Source organism: Stegostoma tigrinum, chromosome 5 (assembly GCF_030684315.1).
Source record: "Stegostoma tigrinum isolate sSteTig4 chromosome 5, sSteTig4.hap1, whole genome shotgun sequence".
Lineage (NCBI taxonomy): Eukaryota > Metazoa > Chordata > Chondrichthyes > Orectolobiformes > Stegostomatidae > Stegostoma > Stegostoma tigrinum.
Window position 1 is genome coordinate 56,325,113 of NC_081358.1, and position 18,419 is coordinate 56,343,531.

Here is an 18,419-nt window from a genome sequence, read left to right on the forward strand (position 1 = left end):
AGAGAGATTTCTTCATATCATGTAGCTGGTTGTGATGGAGGCTGTGACATTCAAAACCTCGAAGTAGCATTTCTTGCTTTATCTCCTTTCTCAGATCCCAGCATTCCTGATCTTGAAGCCCGAAAGTTGGTGTTGCCATGACGTCTGTTGCTCAAGGTTCTGTTCTGCAGATTGGAGAGATAGCTGCCTTTGACTCAGCTTTAGTACAGGACCTATGATAATTTCCTCCTACCTTGGAGCAACTGATGCCTGGCATTAATATATTCTGCAAACTATTTTATTTACACCACTTTATTTACCACTGTTCTTTCTAAGTACGTCTCTCAAGCATAGAGACTATTCTGTCCTTTCTTTACAGTTTCATGTACATGATGAACACCCTTCGATAGGAAGGATGTTGTTAAAGTTGAAAGGGTGCAGAAAACATTTACTTGGATGCTGTTGGGATGGGAAGGTTTGAGTTAGAGGCAGAAGCTGAATAGATTAATGCTTTTTTCCATGGAGCATTAGAGCCAGAAGGGTGACTTTATAAAGGTTTATAAAATCATGAGGGGCATGATTAGGGTGAATAGTAGAGAGTCCAAACCTAGAAGATGTGGGTTTAAAGTGAGAGGGGAATGATTTAAAAAAGGACCTGAGGGGTAATTTATTCGCATAGAGGGTGGCACATGTATGGAATGAGCTGGCAGTGGAAGTTGTGGAGTTTGGTATAATTGCAGCATTTAAAAGGTATCTGGATGTGTATATGAAAGAGGAAGAGTTCAGAGGGATCTTGGTCAAATATTAACAAATGGTCAGATTGGGATGTCTGGTCAGCGTGTATGAGTTGGACAGAGGCTCTGTTTCCATGCTTATGCCTTATTGACTCTATAATAGCTGAAATCACAGATATACATCATCACTCATTGTACGACACTTGGCAAAATGTGTAAGCTGAATACAGGGTAATCACTGCTATTGTGGATGAGACAGAGATCGAGAAAGAGAGAGAAAGAAACTGACACTAAATTATCTTACCAACTTGTGTTAGGCTGGAAGCAACATAGAGTGCACCAGGCATGAGTAACATACAAGCTAGCCATGAGCAAAAAATGGTTTGTGAGTCAGATCACCTGTGCAAGAGAGTAGTGGGATCTACTATAGGAGGATCAAATGTGAACTTCAATGGGGCAGTGTTTATTGCTGGTTTCTTCAACATAGGGCAGCTATTATGCTGGAAATGCCAATGAATCAGTACCAGCGCCATTACTGCTGGCTACCTACATGTTGCTGGTGTAGTGAGACGCAGAAACATATTGATGAATTGTTGTGCATTATCAGGCAAACTACAAATTGGTATGAAGTTAATTTGATCAGCAATATGGGTAATGGTGACCAGACAGCACCTTATACCCACTCCCAAGTTTCCATTTACATTGGCATTAGTTAAAAAGACAATTTGTGTGGGAGTTGGCTAAGTTGTTTATTTTTGATCATATCTTTTGTGCTGCAGTGTGACTCAAATCTCGTCTTGATTATTTTCCATTGCAAAACATTTCAGTAAAGTCTATTGCAAACATATCAACATGCCAGCCAGCTGGGAAACAATAAAGTCAGTAATTGGCTTCAACTGTTTGGAAGAGCCAGTCATCAAAGAATTTAACAAACTGGAGAAATAGACTGACTGATAACATCTCCGGATTTGAATATTACTCAGTAAACTTCAGGACCTCTCTTGCATGTCTTTTGTGGAGGATTACTAGTAGAGTGAGTCTTTTTTTAAGTGTGTCACATTCATGCAATATTAACCACCATTTCACATTCCCATCTGTTTACTGGCAGCATGACCCACAATAATAGATGGCTGTGCATAAGAATCAAGAATGGCAGCAGAACACAAGGACCGCCCATATTTTTCAACCTATTTTTGAGACAATTTTTGAAGGTGCAAACAACAGCATTCAAACATTAGTTTGCACTTCTAAAAGCACTTACACTTATTTAAGTTAGTTCTTCATAGTGTCATACATCTTTAACTCTCCTCTCAAAGTTTCTGAATTATTCATCTCTTGTGATGAGACTCTCACAATGAAATGGTTTATCATCAGTTTAAATAACATGTGTAACTGCACAAAGACAAAAATCATTTTAAGACTCTCTATATTTCCCATTAACTATTTCATAACATAAAATTGATCTCCATCCTGAACAAGTATTCTGCTTTAGAAAGTGTAGGGGACAATGTACTCTCAGGGGAATGGAGTACAGACAGCCAGGTTTCTGGTACTAAAACTGGTTGTAATGTAATGAGGGATATGTCAGGTTCCAAGCGATCACTTGAGATAGAGTACACGCTAGTCCGAGGCACAGACAGACATTTCTGCAGCCAACAGTGAGACATCAGAAAAGTGTGTCGCGTCCTCATGCGAGGATTAAAGAAATCTCAGACAGGGTGCAGAATATGCTCAAAGGCGAAAGGGACCAGTGGGAGAACATCGTACACATTGGATCTAAATTCAGAGGAAGAGAAGAGGATGGGATTCTGAGGAAAGAATACAGGGAGTTAAGCAGGAATTTAAAAAGTAGGTGCTAGCGAGTTTTGAGAAGATTTGTAGCTCAGGTTGAGGTTCTGGATGTGAGTTTGCTCGCTGAGCTGGAAGGTTAGTTTTCAGACGTTTCGTCACCATTCTAGGTAACATCATCAGTGAGCCTCCGACGAAGCGCTGGTGTTATGTCCCGCTTTCTATTTATCTGGTTAGGTTTCCTTGGGTTGCTCCTAGAATCATGGCATTCCAACTGGAATTCCATCAACAAACACATTGACTTGGAGCCAATCTACCATCCCCTGAGAAAAATAACAGGAAATGACATCACCAACCCAAGGAAACCTAACCAGATAAATTGAAAGCGGGACATAACACCAGCGCTTGTCGGAGGCTCACTGATGATGTTAGCTAGAATGGTGACGAAACATCTGAAAACTAACCTTCCAGCTCAGCGAGCAAACTTAAAAAGTAGGTCCTCAAAGGTAGTAATATCTGGATTTCCCCCAATGCCATGGACTAGTGAGAGTACAAAAAGGAGGATAGGGCAGACAAATGTGTGGCTGAGGAACTGGTTCAGGGGAGAAGGATTCAATTTTTGGATCATTTGAACCTCTTCTGGCGTGGAAGTGACTTGTATGAGAAGGACGGATTGCACCTGAATAGGAAGGAGATTAATATAGTCCTGGGGAGATTTGCAAGAACTGCTTGGGAAGGTTTGAACTAGTAAGAGAGTGTACACAGGGAGATGGGGAGAGGAAAGAGATCAGTCTGACACTGGTGCAGTTGGGAAAAGGAGCAAGTCAAACAGTTAGGACAGGTAAAATGAAGCAGAGAACAAAATCGGTATGATAAATTAAACTACATTTAATTCGACACAAGAGACCTAACAAGTAAGGCAGATGAATTCAGGACATGGTTGGGAACATGGGATTAGAATATCACCGCGATTACACAGTTGTGGCTCAGGAATGGTTTCCAGCCTATAGATGCTATTGGAACAATAGAAGGTGGGAGGGGTGTCAAAAGTGGAGGTGGAGTGGCGTTTTTGATTAGGGATAACATTAAAGCTGTATTTAAGGAGGATATTCCTAGGAATACATGCAAGGAAGTTATGTTAGTGAAATTGAGAAATAAGAAAGGGGTCATCACCACATTGGGATCTTATCACACAACCTCCCTCTCCCCCAATCCCCCCACCCGTAGTCAGTGAGAAATTGAGAAACAAATTTGTAAGGACACCTCAGTTATCTGTAAGAATAATAGGGTGGTTATAGAAACACAGAAAACAGGTGCAGGAGTAGGCCATTCTGCTCTTTGAGCCTGCACTACCATTCAATACAATCATGGATGATTATGCAACCTCAGTATCCCATTCCAGCCTTCTCCCCATACCCCTTGATCCCTTTAGCTGCAAGGGCAATGTCTAGCTCCTTCCTGAATATATCTAATGGACTGGGCCAGATAGCTGCCTGTGGTAGAAAATTCCCCAGGTTCACAACTCTCTTGGTAAAGAAATTATGCCTCATCTCAGTCCAGAATTGCTTACCCCTTATTCTTAGACTGTGAACCCTTGGTTCAGACTTTCCCAACATCAGGAACATTCTTCCTGCACCTAACCTGTCCAGTCCCATCAGGATTTTATATGTTTCTATGAGATCTTCCCTCATTCTTTCAAATTCCAGCAAGTACAAGCCCAGTCAACCCAGCCTTTCCTCATATGTTAGCCCTTCTTACAGGTTTTTAGAATTCCTACAGTGTGGAAAAAGGACCTTTGGCCCAATAAGTCCACATTGAACCACAGAGCATCCCACCCACGCCCATCAACCCACACATCTCTGAACAGTACGGGCAATTTAGCATAGCCAATCCAATTAGCCTGCACATCTTTGGACTGTGGAAAGAAACCAGAACACCCAGAGAAAACCCACACAGACAAGGGGAGAACATGTTAACTCCACAGTCAACTGAGGGTCGGATTGAAGCCAGGTCCCTGGCACTGTGAGGCAGCAGTGCTAACCATTGAGCCACTGGGGCTTCAATCCTGAGAATCAGTCTGGATTCCCTCAATAGCAAGAATCTCCTTCCTCAGACTAGTAGACCAAAACTGCACACAACACTCAAAGTGTGGCCTCACCAGGACCCTCTATACTGCAGCAAGATGTTGTTACTCAAATACTGAAACCTGCTCACTATGAAAGAGAGCATACCATTAACCTTCCTCACTGCCTGCTGCACCTACATACCAACCTCCAGCCACTGTTCTACCATGACACCAAGGTTTTGGTGCAAGTCACCTTTTCCTAAACTGCCCCCATTCAGATAATAATCTGCCTTACTACTCTAGTGACCAAAATGGATAACTTCACATTTATCCACATTATATTGCATTTGCCAAGTATTTGTCTACTCAGCCAGTCTGTTTAAATCACCCTGCTACCTCTAAGCATCCTCTTCGTAACACACGTTGCTACCCAGCTTCGTGTCATTGCAAAAATCAGAGACACGGCATTCAATTTCTTCATCCAAATCATGAATGTATATTGTGAACAATTGAGGTCCCAGCACTCAACCCTGCAATACCCCACTCGTCACTGCCTGTTACTCTGAAAATAATCCATTTATTGTAACTCTCTGCTTCCTGTCTGCCAACCAGTTCTCTATCCATATCAACACATTATCCCTGATACCATGAGCTTTAATTTTGCTTACTAGTCTCCTGTGTGGAACCTTGTCAAAAGCTTTTTTCAAAGTCCAGATACACTGACTCCCACAGCTACCTAGAACACACCTCCTCCCACCCACCTTCCTGCAAAACTTCCATCCCCTATTCCCAATTCCAACGCCTCCACCGCATCTGCTTCCAGGATGAGGCAATCCACTCCCGTACATACCAGATGTCCTCATGCTTCAAGGGCCGCAACTACCCCCATGCAGTGGTCGAGAACGCTGTCAACTGTGTCTCCCGCATTTGTGGCAATTCATCCCACACACCCCGCCCCTGCAATAACCGCCAAAAGAGCATCCCCCACCAACCTCCAGACACAACGCAACATCCTCTGACACTTCCGCCATCTACAATCCGACCCCACCACTAAAGACATTTATCCATCCCCACCCTCGTCTGCCTTCCGGAGAGACCACTCTCTCCGGGTCTCCCTTGTCCGCTCCACAGTCCCCTCCAACACCACCCCACCTGGCACGTTCCCCTGCAACCGTAGGAAGTGTTACACTTGTCCCTACATCTCCTCCCTTACCCCCATCCTAGGCCTCAAGATGACTTTTCACATCCAGCAGATGTTCACCTGCACATCCGCCAATGTGGTATACTGCATCCGCTGTACCCGGTGTGGCTTCCTCTACATTGGGGAAACCAAGTGGAGGCTTGGGGGCTGCTTTGCAGAACACCTACACTTGGTTCGCAATAAACAATTGCGCCTCCCAGTCACGAACCATTTTAACTCCCCCTCCCATTCTTTGAACGACATGTCCATTCTGGGCCTCCTACAGTGCTATAATGATGCCACCCGAAGGTTTCAGGAATAACAACTCGTATTCCACTTGGGAACCCTGCAGCCCAATGGTATCAATGTGGATTTCACAAGCTTCAAAATCTCCCCTCTCCCCACTGCATCCCAAAACCAGCCCAGCTCGTCCCCAACTCCCTAACCTGTTCTTTGCCTCACCTATCCCCTCCTCCCACCTCAAGCTGCACCTCCATTTCCTACCTACTAACCTCATCCTGCCCACTTGACCTGTCCGTCCTCCCCGGACTGACCTATCCCCTCCCTACCTCCCCACCTATACTCTCCTCTCCACCTATCTTCTCCTCTATCTATCTTCGGTCCTCCTCCCACTCTCTCCCTATTTATTTCAGAATCCTGTCCCCATCCCCCTTTTCTGATGAAGGGTCTAAGCCCGAAACGTCAGCTTTTGTGCTTGTAAGATGCTGCTTGGCCTGTTGTGTTCAGCCAGCTCCAAACTTTGTTATCAACTGATTCACTGTTGTCTGCTCTACTGGTCACTTCCTCAAAAAATTCCAGAAGATTTGTCAAGCATGATTTCCTTTTAGTGCATCCATCCTGACTTTGACAGATTCTGTTAACACTTGCTATATGTTCAATTATTACATCCTTAATGACTGACTCAAGCATTTTCCACACCACTGATTTCATGCTAACTAGCCAATAATTCCCCATTTTCTCTCTCCCTCCTTTTGTACAGTAATTTATTTGTGGTGGAGGATTTTAACTTTCCAAACATAGCTGGGACTGCCAGTGTGTTCAGGGCTTAGATGGAAATGGACTTGTTAACTGTATTCAATAAAATTTTCTGATTCAGTATGTGGATATACCTATGAGAAGAGGTGCAAAACTTGACTTACTCTTGGGAAATAAGGCAGGGCAGGTCACTGGGGTGTTAGTGGGGGACCATAATTCCATTAGTTTAAAAATAGTGATGGAAAATGATAGAGATCTAAAAGTTAAAGTTCTATATTAGAGGAAGGAAAATTTTGATGGTATTAGGCAAGAATTTTCAAAACTTAATTGGGGTTGGATTTTTGCAGGACAGCTGGAAAATGGGAAGCCTTCAAAAATGAGATAAGGTGAGTCCAGAGACAGTATGTTCCTGTTAGAGTGAAGGGCAAGGCAGTTAGGTGTAGGGAATGTTGGATGATTGCAGCAATTGAGGTTTTGATCAAAAATGAGAAGGAAGTATACGCCAGCTACAAACATCAGGGTTCAAGTGAATCCCAAAAGGAATATAAAAGCAGTAGGAGAATACTTAAGAGGGAAGTCATGGGTTAAAAAAAATATGAAATAGCTTTGGCAAATAGGATTGGCGAGATTCCAAAGAGATTCTATAAATACTTTAAGGACAAAAGGGTATCCAGGGGGAGAATAGGGACCCTTAAAGATCAAAAAGGCCGCCTATGTGTGGAACCTCAGGAGATGGTAGAGATACTAAATGAGTATGTAGCATCAGTCTTTACTGTGGAGAAGGATATGGAAGATTAAGAACTTGGGCAATAAAGAGTGACATCATGAAAAATGTCCATTTACTAAGGGTGAGGGGCTGGACATCGTAAAACACATAAAGGTGGGTAAATCCCTGGGACCTGATCAGGTGTCCTCTAGAACTCTGTGGGAAGCTAGAGAAGTGATTGTTGGGCCCTTTGCTGAGATACTTGTATCATGGGTAGCCACAAGTGAGGTGATGGAAGACTAGAAGTTGGCTAATGTGGTTCCACTATTTTAGAAGGGTCATAAGGAACAGCCAGTGAACTATAAACTGGTAAGCCTGACATCGCTGGCGGGCAAGTTGTTGGCAGGAGTTCTGAGGTATAGCATTTGCATGCATTTGGAAAGGTGAGGACTAATTAGAAATGGCCAACATGGCTTTGTGTGTGGGAAATCGTGTCTCAATAACTTGATTCAACTTTTGAAAAAGTAACAAAGAGGATTGATGAGGGCAGAGCAGTGGATATGATCTATATGGGCTTCAGTAAGATGTTCAATAAGGTTCCTTATGATAAGCTGGTTAGCAAATTTAGATCTTGTGGAGTACAGGGCAAAATAGCCATTTGGACACAGAACTGGCTCGAAGTTAGAAGACAGAAGATGGTGGTGGAGGGTTGTTTTTCAAACTGGAGGCCTGTGACCAATGGTGTGCCATGAGGATCAGTGCAGGGTCCACTGTTTTTCATTATTTTTATAAATGATTTGGATGTGAACATAGGAGTTATAGTTAGTAAGTTTGCAGATGTTGCTGACATTGGTGGTACAGCAAAAAAGTTACCTCAGAACAATGGGATTTTGATCAGATAGGCCAATGGGTGAGGAGTAGTAGATAGAGTTTAATTTAGATGGATGTGAGGTGCTGCACAGGACAGGAGTTATGCACATAAGGATAAGTTTCTAGAGAGTGTCGTCAATCAAAGAGACCTTGGACATCAGATTCATAGTTTCTCAAAACTGGAGTTCCAGGTCGAGAGGAAAGAGAAGAAGGTATTTGGGATGCTTGCCTTACAATAGTACAGTGCATTGAGTATAGGAATTGGGAGGCTAGATTGCAGCTGTACAGGAGATTAGTTAGGCCACTTTTGAAATACTGTGTGCAATTCTGGTCTCCCTGCTACAGCAATGATGTTATGAATCTTGGAAGGGTTCAGAAAAGATTTACAAAGATTTGCCAGGTTGGAGGGTTGGAGCTATAGAGGGAGGCTGAATAGGCTGGGCCTATTCTTCCTGGAGCATCTGAGGCTGAGGAGTGACCATGTAGAGGTGTATAAAATCATGTGGTGCATGGATAAGATGTATAACCAAGGTCACTTCCTGGGACAGGGGAGTCCAAAACTAGAAGGTATAGGTTTAAGGTGATAGGGGAAAGACTTAATAGAACTCCTACAGTGTGCAAACAAGTCATTCAGCCCAACAGGTCTACACCTATCAAGCCTCCAAAGAGATTGCCACCCAAACCCATGTCTCACCCCATCCCTGCATTTCACATGGCAAACCGGCCTAGCCTGCATACTGTGGGCAATTAGCATGGCCAATCCACCTAACCTGCACATCTTTAGACTAAGGGAGGAAACCCATGCAGATGCAGGGAGAATGTGCAAGCTCCACATAGACAGTTGCCCAAGGCTAGGTTCAAACCTAGGTCCCTGGCCCTGCAAATTAGTAATTCTAATCATTGGGCCATGTGCTGTGGGCACTTTTCACACAGAAGATGGTGCATACATGGAATGAGCTGCCAGATGTGGTGGAGGCTGGTGCAATTATATTTAAAAGGCATCTGGATAGGCATATGAATTGGAATGGTTTCGAGGGATAATGTTGCCCAAATGCTGCCAAATGGAGTTAGATTAATTTAGGATATCTGGTCAGCATAGAAAAGTTGGCTCGAAGGATCTGTTTCCATCTTGTACAGCTCTATGGCTCTATCTAAACTGACCAAGATATTGAATTGTTTTGAACTCAGACACTACTCATTATTTCTCAAGAACTTGTAGTTCAAATGTTGAATTGTTTTGGTGAGAATTTACCACAAATAAAGCTTGCTTAAAATCACAATTGTGAACAATCACATTGAAATTGCTCTGTAGAAATTTTCTAAGAACAATTTTTAAAACTTAGAATACTGTAAACTGAAAATTAATTTAAAATATCAGACAATCCAGTAACTTAATTTCATATATTTTACAGATAATAAATGAAGGTGAACCTTTCAACCAAAAGTTATACTATTTTAAATAGTTATGATAAATTAGGCTTATCATTAAAACTAATAAATTGAATGTATTTGTACAGTTACCCAGTCAATAGCTGCACAGTATATCACAGAATTAATACTTGCATTGAAATGTTGATCCTTCAGAGTGTAACAATAAATTTCAAAACAAATGGGTATAAGGCCACAGCTAAAACTCAACTGTGAGCCATGCATTTATTGTGCATCCTTGGTTCTGCAACAAGCCCTTGGGTCAGCGCCGATCACATCATGATAGTGAAAACTTGACACTGTATCATTTGACAAACCTGGATCGTATTGTTGATATAGTCATTTTGGCAATCATGACTGACGTCATGTTCCTGCTCAGTGCCCTCTCCTGTGCATTAAGCCAAAACTGCCAACTGCACATTAAGATACCAGTATGGAATATCTTGGCTTCTGGATGTCTGCACATATGTAGTCTCAGTGGCTGTTTTCTCCTTGTCACTAAGTGGGGCTATTCAACACTCGTAACATTCATTAATTTATATCAGTACTTAGTTTCTGAAATACAGCTCTCTAGTATAATGTCTAAGACCCTCCGTTTCCATTTTCATACAGACTGGTTCATAGATTCATACAGTACAGAAAAGGCCCTTTAGCCCATCAAGTCTAGACTAACAATAACTGCCACTAAAGTAGGACTAATCCCCAATCAAGTGCTCATTTTTAATTTTTTTTTATTTTTTAAAGTTTTTTCAGGTTTTTGGCCTCTATTGCCTTCCCAGGCAGTCCATTCCAGATTCCCACGGCTTGCTGAGTGAAAGCATTTTTTTTCCCAAATCCCCTCTGAACGTCCTACCCCCACCCTAAAACTATGGCATCGTGATTGACCCCTCAAATGAGGAGAACAGCCACTCTCTATTCACCCTGTTCATACCCCTTAGAATTTTACACACCTCAATGATGGCCCCCTCAGTCTTCACTGCGCAAAAAAAATGCAAAACTTTTTAGTCTATCCTTATAGCATACTTCCTCCATCCCAAGCAGCATCCTGTTGAACTTCTTCTGTATCTCATCTAGTGTTATCACACCCTTCCTGTAATGAGGTGACCAGAACTGCAAACAGTACTCCAGTTGTGGTCTGATTAATTCTCTGTACATCTCCAACATTACCTCCTTGCTCTTGTATTCTATGCCATGACTGATGAAAGCTGTTGTTCCATATACATTCTTGACTATCGTTTTCTGGTGTTTTCGCTTTTATTGATGTCAGAATTATGTGATCAATTAAATCATAATTTATGGAACTCATTATACCACATCTCCATCCATCTATCTACTTGGTCTACATTATTCCAATAGTTACGTATTTTTAATTACATAAGTAGTATATATTGCATGTATAGTTTAATTGCATCCATAGTACATAGGACACTGGTGCCCCTAATCATCCCCATCAAAATTTAAATCTCATGGGTGGAGATGATCTGAAATTCTGACTGGATGCCTTAATCTAGTTTGCTGGAGTTCAAAACTAGATTGATATTGCTGTGCTATGTCTAGGATAACTATAACACACTGTACACTATCTGATGTCATATATCTAAGTGATAATCTCAATCAGTCTCTATTTTTGGCTTGAGTAAGCTCAATATCTTCCTCTACCTCCTGCATATCCATTCAGGCTTACTAACAATAAGATCCTACATAAAGTCCTTGTCTGATGTACCATATAATCAGAAAAATGATGACCATGCGTTCCGACTACCTATCCCTTAACAATATTTTTTACCATGCTTTATGTTTGACAGTCTTTGCCTTTGTTTTGAGCAGCACCAATTTTGCTGCTTTTTAGCTGTGGCAACTCTCTATTTGATTTTCCTTCTTGTTGACTTGAGGGCCTGTGTTTGTTTTGTGACTGTGTTCTAGAACCAGTACATCATTTTTTACTTCCTCCCTCTTAACAATCACATGGGAGTGTGCCCATTGTTCAGTGTTATAACTAAAACAAAATAAAGAGCTGTAGATGCTGGAGATCTGAAACAAATAACAACAGAAATGCTGGGGAAAGTCATCAGGTCTGGCAGCATCTATTCAGAAAAAAAAGTTAACATTTTGAGGGCAGTGACTCTTGTTCTGAGTTGCTGAAGACGAAATAGTACTTGTAAGAAAAAAAAGTTGCCAAGGGAAGCTGTCACTTCAATCCGGACAAATTAGTGATATGGAGCATAGTGATATGTAATGCTGAAAGGAATCCAGAGTTGTAAGGTAATTAAATGTAGTTTTGAATACTAAAGAGAATTCATAGGAAAGCTCAAATTTCAGCTGAGGGTACAAGGACATGAAAGTGTAGCTTTTTATTTTACTGAAAATTTTGAAGCTCCTAATTAAGGTATGGTGGTCAAACTCATTGCTTTACATGGGAAGTGTGGATGGGGCCAGTCCTCTTCCCTCATGATTGCTAGCGGAGCATGGCCCCAGATTCTGCCAGCCAAAATTGCAGTGTCCATGGTCCAAAATAATGCTCAGCAGTGACATAAGAACATCAATGAAATACTCCACTTCTTGAGGATAAGTGCCACCATCATCTTTCTGATACCTAGTACTCTCACTATCTCTTCTGATGCACCCACTTCCCATCAAGGCCAATGCTTTGCCATCATTATGGTTGCTTGTAACAGCTTCCTTCACTTGTTCTCACCCATCCCAACACTTCCTTCACCACACTATTCACCCTGCATTTCCTCTGTGCCACTGACTCACTTTTACCTCACTCTATCCCTCCTTTTGCCTCATTCCAGGAGAAAATGGCCCTCAGCAAGTCAGAAAGAGCTATCTAAGATAGCTAAGTGGTGTGCCCAACATCGGTATCCTCAGCAAAAATGAGGAAAGAATCTTTTCCTTGGTGGGAGAAGATAGAGGCCACTTATGCGATGCTGAAACCTCTATGTCCCAGCAACCAAGTAAGAGTCATTATCAAGTACTCTACCATTCCCCTATTATTATCATAGTGAATACATTCTTACCATGGCTAAACTTCAATGCCCACTTCTGAACTCATTTTGCCTTTTGTTAAAAGGTGGCAGACATTTCCTTGTCCACGTAAGAGTGAGAACCTATGAATCCCTCAGTGGAAGCACGAGCAAGGCTGCCTCCTTTACAGATTGACACCTCTGTAGATACTTCATATAGATTAGAATTGGGAGCACATTCCGAAGAGCACATGCCAGCCACGTCTTCCCAGCTGGTCGAGGAAGAAATAGTCCTGCCAGCAACTAGATGCCTGCGCAATCCCAGGAAGGAGAGGATGCCATTCCTGTCGGTCATTAATAAGTTAATTTAAATGCACATGCAAACACAGGAAGCAAACTTGTTGAAGGCACTGTGCAATCTGACTTGAAGGTTGGACAACTCCATAAATGTTATTTTGTATCATGCTGCCCTGGCATATGAGGTCTGGCTGCCTCTATGGACAGCTGCTCTTATGCAGCACTAAATGGCTGATATCCCAGCTTCCAATTTAGCACAAGTGTCTGAATGCTGCAATACAAAGTCAGATGAATGCCCTGGAAAGTCAGCTTGCATTTATGAATGCTTTAAAGTCTACCATCGTGAGTGCCCATTGCAGCATTCAGCATGCCTTCCATCCACACTTCAACAGATGGAGAGGATTGCTGTCACATCACCTGGGGCTGTATCACTAATTCCAAGGAATTCTCCTCTGATTACGGCGTTTGTTCTCCCAGCACTGCCACTCCTGCAGTATGCTTGTTGTTCCCTGCAAGCCAAGCAGCCCAGATGGTTGGAAGCCCTGATCTGGGAACCAAGGCTGTTCAAGGTCATCATCCAAGACCACCTTCTGTTCTCTGCACTCAGCAGCCATGATCCAGCCTCCAGGGTCGTACTGTGTAGGAGCTCCAAGACGGGCAAAAGCAAACAGAAGAAAGTCACTAAGGTAATAATGAACACTGATTAAATGATGTTAATTTACCAAATAGCATGATTTTATTCATAAACTTAATTTAAAATATTTTTGGTGCCTTTTATTTTTGCATTATGTCTCATCAGAAGCTGGGAAGGTCAATGACTGAAGAAAAATCAAGTGGAGAATCAGTGGTGAATGGGGAAATTAGGGTTTCTGTTGTTGACACTGAACTGGTTTGGCCATTCATTAATAGTTCAGGAAGGAAAGAGCAGTCTCAGGATCCCCTACCTGTCTCTTAATCTTCTACCGTCTTCTCCTTCTCGTGTTACTGCTCCAAAATAGCAAGTGAGAAGGTGCACCACTCATAATGTGAAGATCATACAGAATGCAACAAATTATCTCACCTCTTGAAATAGGCTCTGCAGAGCAGTGCACAGCTCCACTAAAGTGGTCTGCTGACAATGACAGCATTGATTCAGAATGCCAATAGTCAACTCAAAAGGTTTTGAGTACCAATATACACATGCTGAGTATTAACAATGTCACCAGAACAGGGAAAGTGCCATCCAAATCATCACAATTCATGAATGTAGCACAACCATTGGTAGATTTGTCACAATGAATCAAATGTAGATGGTACAGTGGACTGCTATGAAATGAAGGCATTATGGATGTTGCCAGTGTATCAGGTTTTCATCTTCATGATTCTCTGCCTATGGTTGCATAATAGTTGGATGTTAAGAGAGTGGAATTCTTTCACAACAAGAATCCCAGAATTGTTAGGATGCAAAGAAAACCATTCAGCCGATTAGGCCGGTACCAACTTTTTGAATGAATATTTTAACTTATTTTAACTGCCTTTTCCCTGTTTCAATATAAATTATCACCAAATGTCCTCATGTATGCCTCAAGTCAACCTGCCATCACCGAACTTCCAGATAGTGCGTTCCCGACCCAAACAACATACTGTATGAACATTCGTTTGCTTCTTTTGCCAATCACTTAAAATCCATGTCCTCTTATTCACAGATAATAAAATGTGAGGCTGGTTGAACACAGCAGGCCCAGCAGCATCTCAGGAGCACAAAAGCTGACGTTTCGGGCCTAGACCTTTCATCAGAGAGGGGGATGGGGTGAGGGTTCTGGAATAAATAGGGAGAGAGGGGGAGGCGGACCGAAGATGGAGAGAAAAGAAGATAGGTGGAGAGGTGAGTATAGGTGGGGAGGTAGGGAGGGGATAGGTCAGTCCAGGGAAGATGGACAGGTCAAGGAGGTGGGATGAGGTTAGTAGGTAGGAGATGGAGGTGCGGCTTGGGGTGGGAGGAAGGGATGGGTGAGAGGAAGAACAGGTTAGGGAATCAGAGACAGGTTGGACTGGTTTTGGGATGCAGTGGGTGGAGGGGAAGAGCTGGGCTGGTTGTGTGGTGCAGTGGGGGGAGGGGACGAACTGGCCTGGTTTTGGGATGCGGTGGGGGAAGGAGAGATTTTGAAGCTGGTGAAGTCCACATTGATACCATTGGGCTGCAGGGTTCCCAAGCGGAATATGAGTTGCTGTTCCTGCAACCTTCTGGTGGCATCATTGTGGCACTGCAGGAGGCCCATGATGGACATGTCATCTAAAGAATGGGAGGGGGAGTGGAAATGGTTTGCGACTGGGAGGTGTAGTTGTTTATTGCGAACCGAGCGGAGGTGTTCTGCAAAGCGGTCCCCGAGCCTCCACTTGGTTTCCCCAATGTAGAGGAAGCCACACCGGGTACAGTGGATGCAGTATACCACATTGGCAGATGTGCAGGTGAACCTCTGCTTAATGTGGAAAGTCATCTTGGGGCCTGGGATAGGGGTGAGGGAGGAGGTGTGGGGGCAAGTGTAGCATTTCCTGCGGTTGCAGGGGAAGGTGCTGGGTGTGGTGGGGTTGGAGGACAGTGTGGAGCGAACAAGGGAGTCACGGAGACAGTGGTCTCTCTGGAAAGCAGACAGGGGTGGGGATGGAAAAATGTCTTGGGTGGTGGGGTCGGATTGTAGATGGCGGAAGTGTCGGAGGATGATGCGTTGTATTCGGAGGTTGGTGGGATCCTCTTAGGGCGGTTGTGGCGGGGGCGGGGTGTGAGGGATGTGTTGCGGGAAATACGGGAGACGCGGTCAAGGGCGTTCTCGACCACTGTGGGGGGCAAGTTGCGGTCCTTGAAGAACTTGGACATCTGGGATGTGCAGGAGTGGAATGCCTCATCGTGGGAGCAGATGCAGGGGAGGCGGAGGAATTGGGAATAGGGGATGGAATTTTTGCAGGAGGGTGGGCGGGAGGAGGTGTATTCTAGGTAGCAGTGGGAGTCGGTGGGCTTGAAATGGACATCAATTACAAGCTGGTTGCCTGAGATGGAGACTGAGAGATCCAGGAAGGTGAGGGATGCGCTGGAGATGGCCCAGGTGAACTGAAGGTTGGGGTGGAAGGTGTTGGTGAAGTGGATAAACTGTTCGAGCTCCTCTGCGGAGCAAGAGGTGGCGCCAATACAGTCATCAAAGTAACGGAGGAAGAGGTGGGGTTTGGGGCCTGTGTCGGTGCGGAAGAGGGACTGTTCCACGTAACCTACAAAGAGGCGATTATCACCTCTTATTCACAATCATTTTACGAGCAGGCACGATTGCTCCCAATCTACTCTATTCAGCCTCTTCATAATTTTGAAAATGTTGGTCAGATTTTCTCCTAATAGTGAACTCTCCGCACGGGAAATTTCAATTGTGTATGGAGCAGAGCTTATGTGTAGTGTCCACAATGTGATGTGAATACAGTTGTACCTTGCAACAGATGGATGCCAGCAACCCCAACAAATAAATGTACCCTCTTTACCTCCTGATAAGTCTGTCCATCAAGCTTCTTCAAATAAGTAAGCACTTATGCATGCTTGTGATTTCATTTTCATCAAATGGTTTCAAGTCAGACCAACAGAATGAAGAGCTACATGTGCAATCTCAGATGAAATAATAGGACAGTTATTTGCTAAAACAAAGGCCACAATTGACAAAGGCTTTCAAGAGGCAAAAGGAAGAGATATTTAGAAACAAAAATGCCCTTTCCATTTGATGAAGATAGTAAGTTAAGTTAAAGTTAAGTAAAGCCTGATTATCATTATGTTCTCAGGGAGGAATTGAATATGCCGAGTATAGACAAGATACAGGGAGTCCAGTCACTCAGAAGTATGTTGTGTCTGTCAGACAGTATGTCAATTCACTGTTTAACTGTCAATAGACATAAGTATATTTTTTCATGATTTATAGTTTCCATAATACTTATCAAAAATATTGAGGGTGAAATGCATTTCTGTCCCAGTCAGAAAATAAAATTGACAGATTAGATGCACTGTTCCAATTCATTCTACATACTTAAATAGAGCTCTAGAATAATGAGCTCTCGTATTTACACTTACAGGTTTTACTGGTCTTTTGTTGTACTCTCTCTGAGGCAGCTTTGTGAGTCATGTAGCAACACAGGTTTGCATTAATTCATTAGACAACAGCATTCTAAGACACTCCCAGTACGATCTATGCAATGTTCTTCATTTGAGGCATAATGCAGTGTCGCAAATAAACCTGTAAATGAATATCTTTCCCTGTATACTTTGGAACAAGTCTGTATCACAGACCAAAACTAGTAAAACATCTTACAGTCAAGAATGGCTACGCCTTTGGTGTGGAGTAATAATAATTCCCGACTCCTATAGTGACCTTTTACTCATAACTACGTTATCATTTCATCTTCAGATGTAAACTGAAAAACAATGTCAACAGCAAGTGTAAGATTTATGTTTGAAAATGTTACAGCTAAAAATGAATACTTTTTTTGGTCCATTTCAGTTGGCTCTAAATGTTCTGTTTAAATATTATTTGAGACATTTTATACACACATTACTAGGAAAGAAATTTAAGCACAAATATTTTTATCTAATTTAAGCCATCATAAAAATGCCTGAAACCTTCAATGATGCTGCTAAAACATCTTGTGTTCTGCTCCTCAGTGCGATCAGATTTATGCGTTTTTTAAAAGTGAATACATTATAATTGTGTCGTATATATTATGTTTGATGCGTGATCAGTTATGGCACAGACAATTAACAAAATGTAGAGAAAATATATCCTCTATCTTTCATATTACGATGTACTTGCTTCTCCCTCTTTATCTCATTCTTGCTGTCTTTGTGGTGATTCCACTTTCCTTGAGAACAATTTTAATCTCAAACAGGACATAAATTTAAGTAGGTGCAACACAGAAGGGTATAATCTGCAAAAGTATCAGTGCATCAGGAAGCCATCTCCAATCTGTTGACTTCTACAAATATCTGAAATGCGATAGTTGGTTATACAAACTTGGGTTGGGAGAAGGGCAGCTTTTCATTTTATGGATGTTAGACACTCAACTGGGGAGATAGTTTCAGATTTAACAGCACATCCAATGAATCCTCAGGTTCCCAACAACTCACAGGTAAGGAGAGACCTCTGCTTTAATTGTCGGAACTGAATCAAATTTATAGAAATACTGTAAAAATACTCAATATCACAGCTGCTTTTTTACCTGCATCTATTAAAATGTCACTCCCTTATGTTGGTAAACTTCCCACATATACAGCTCTTCTCAAATGAGGAGACCAAAATTAGACACACTGTTTGAGATGTCTCACCAATGCTCTGTACAGGTGAAACAACACATCTTTCCTTCAATTCCAATTTTTCCGATAATAAAGGCTAACATTTCATAAGAAACA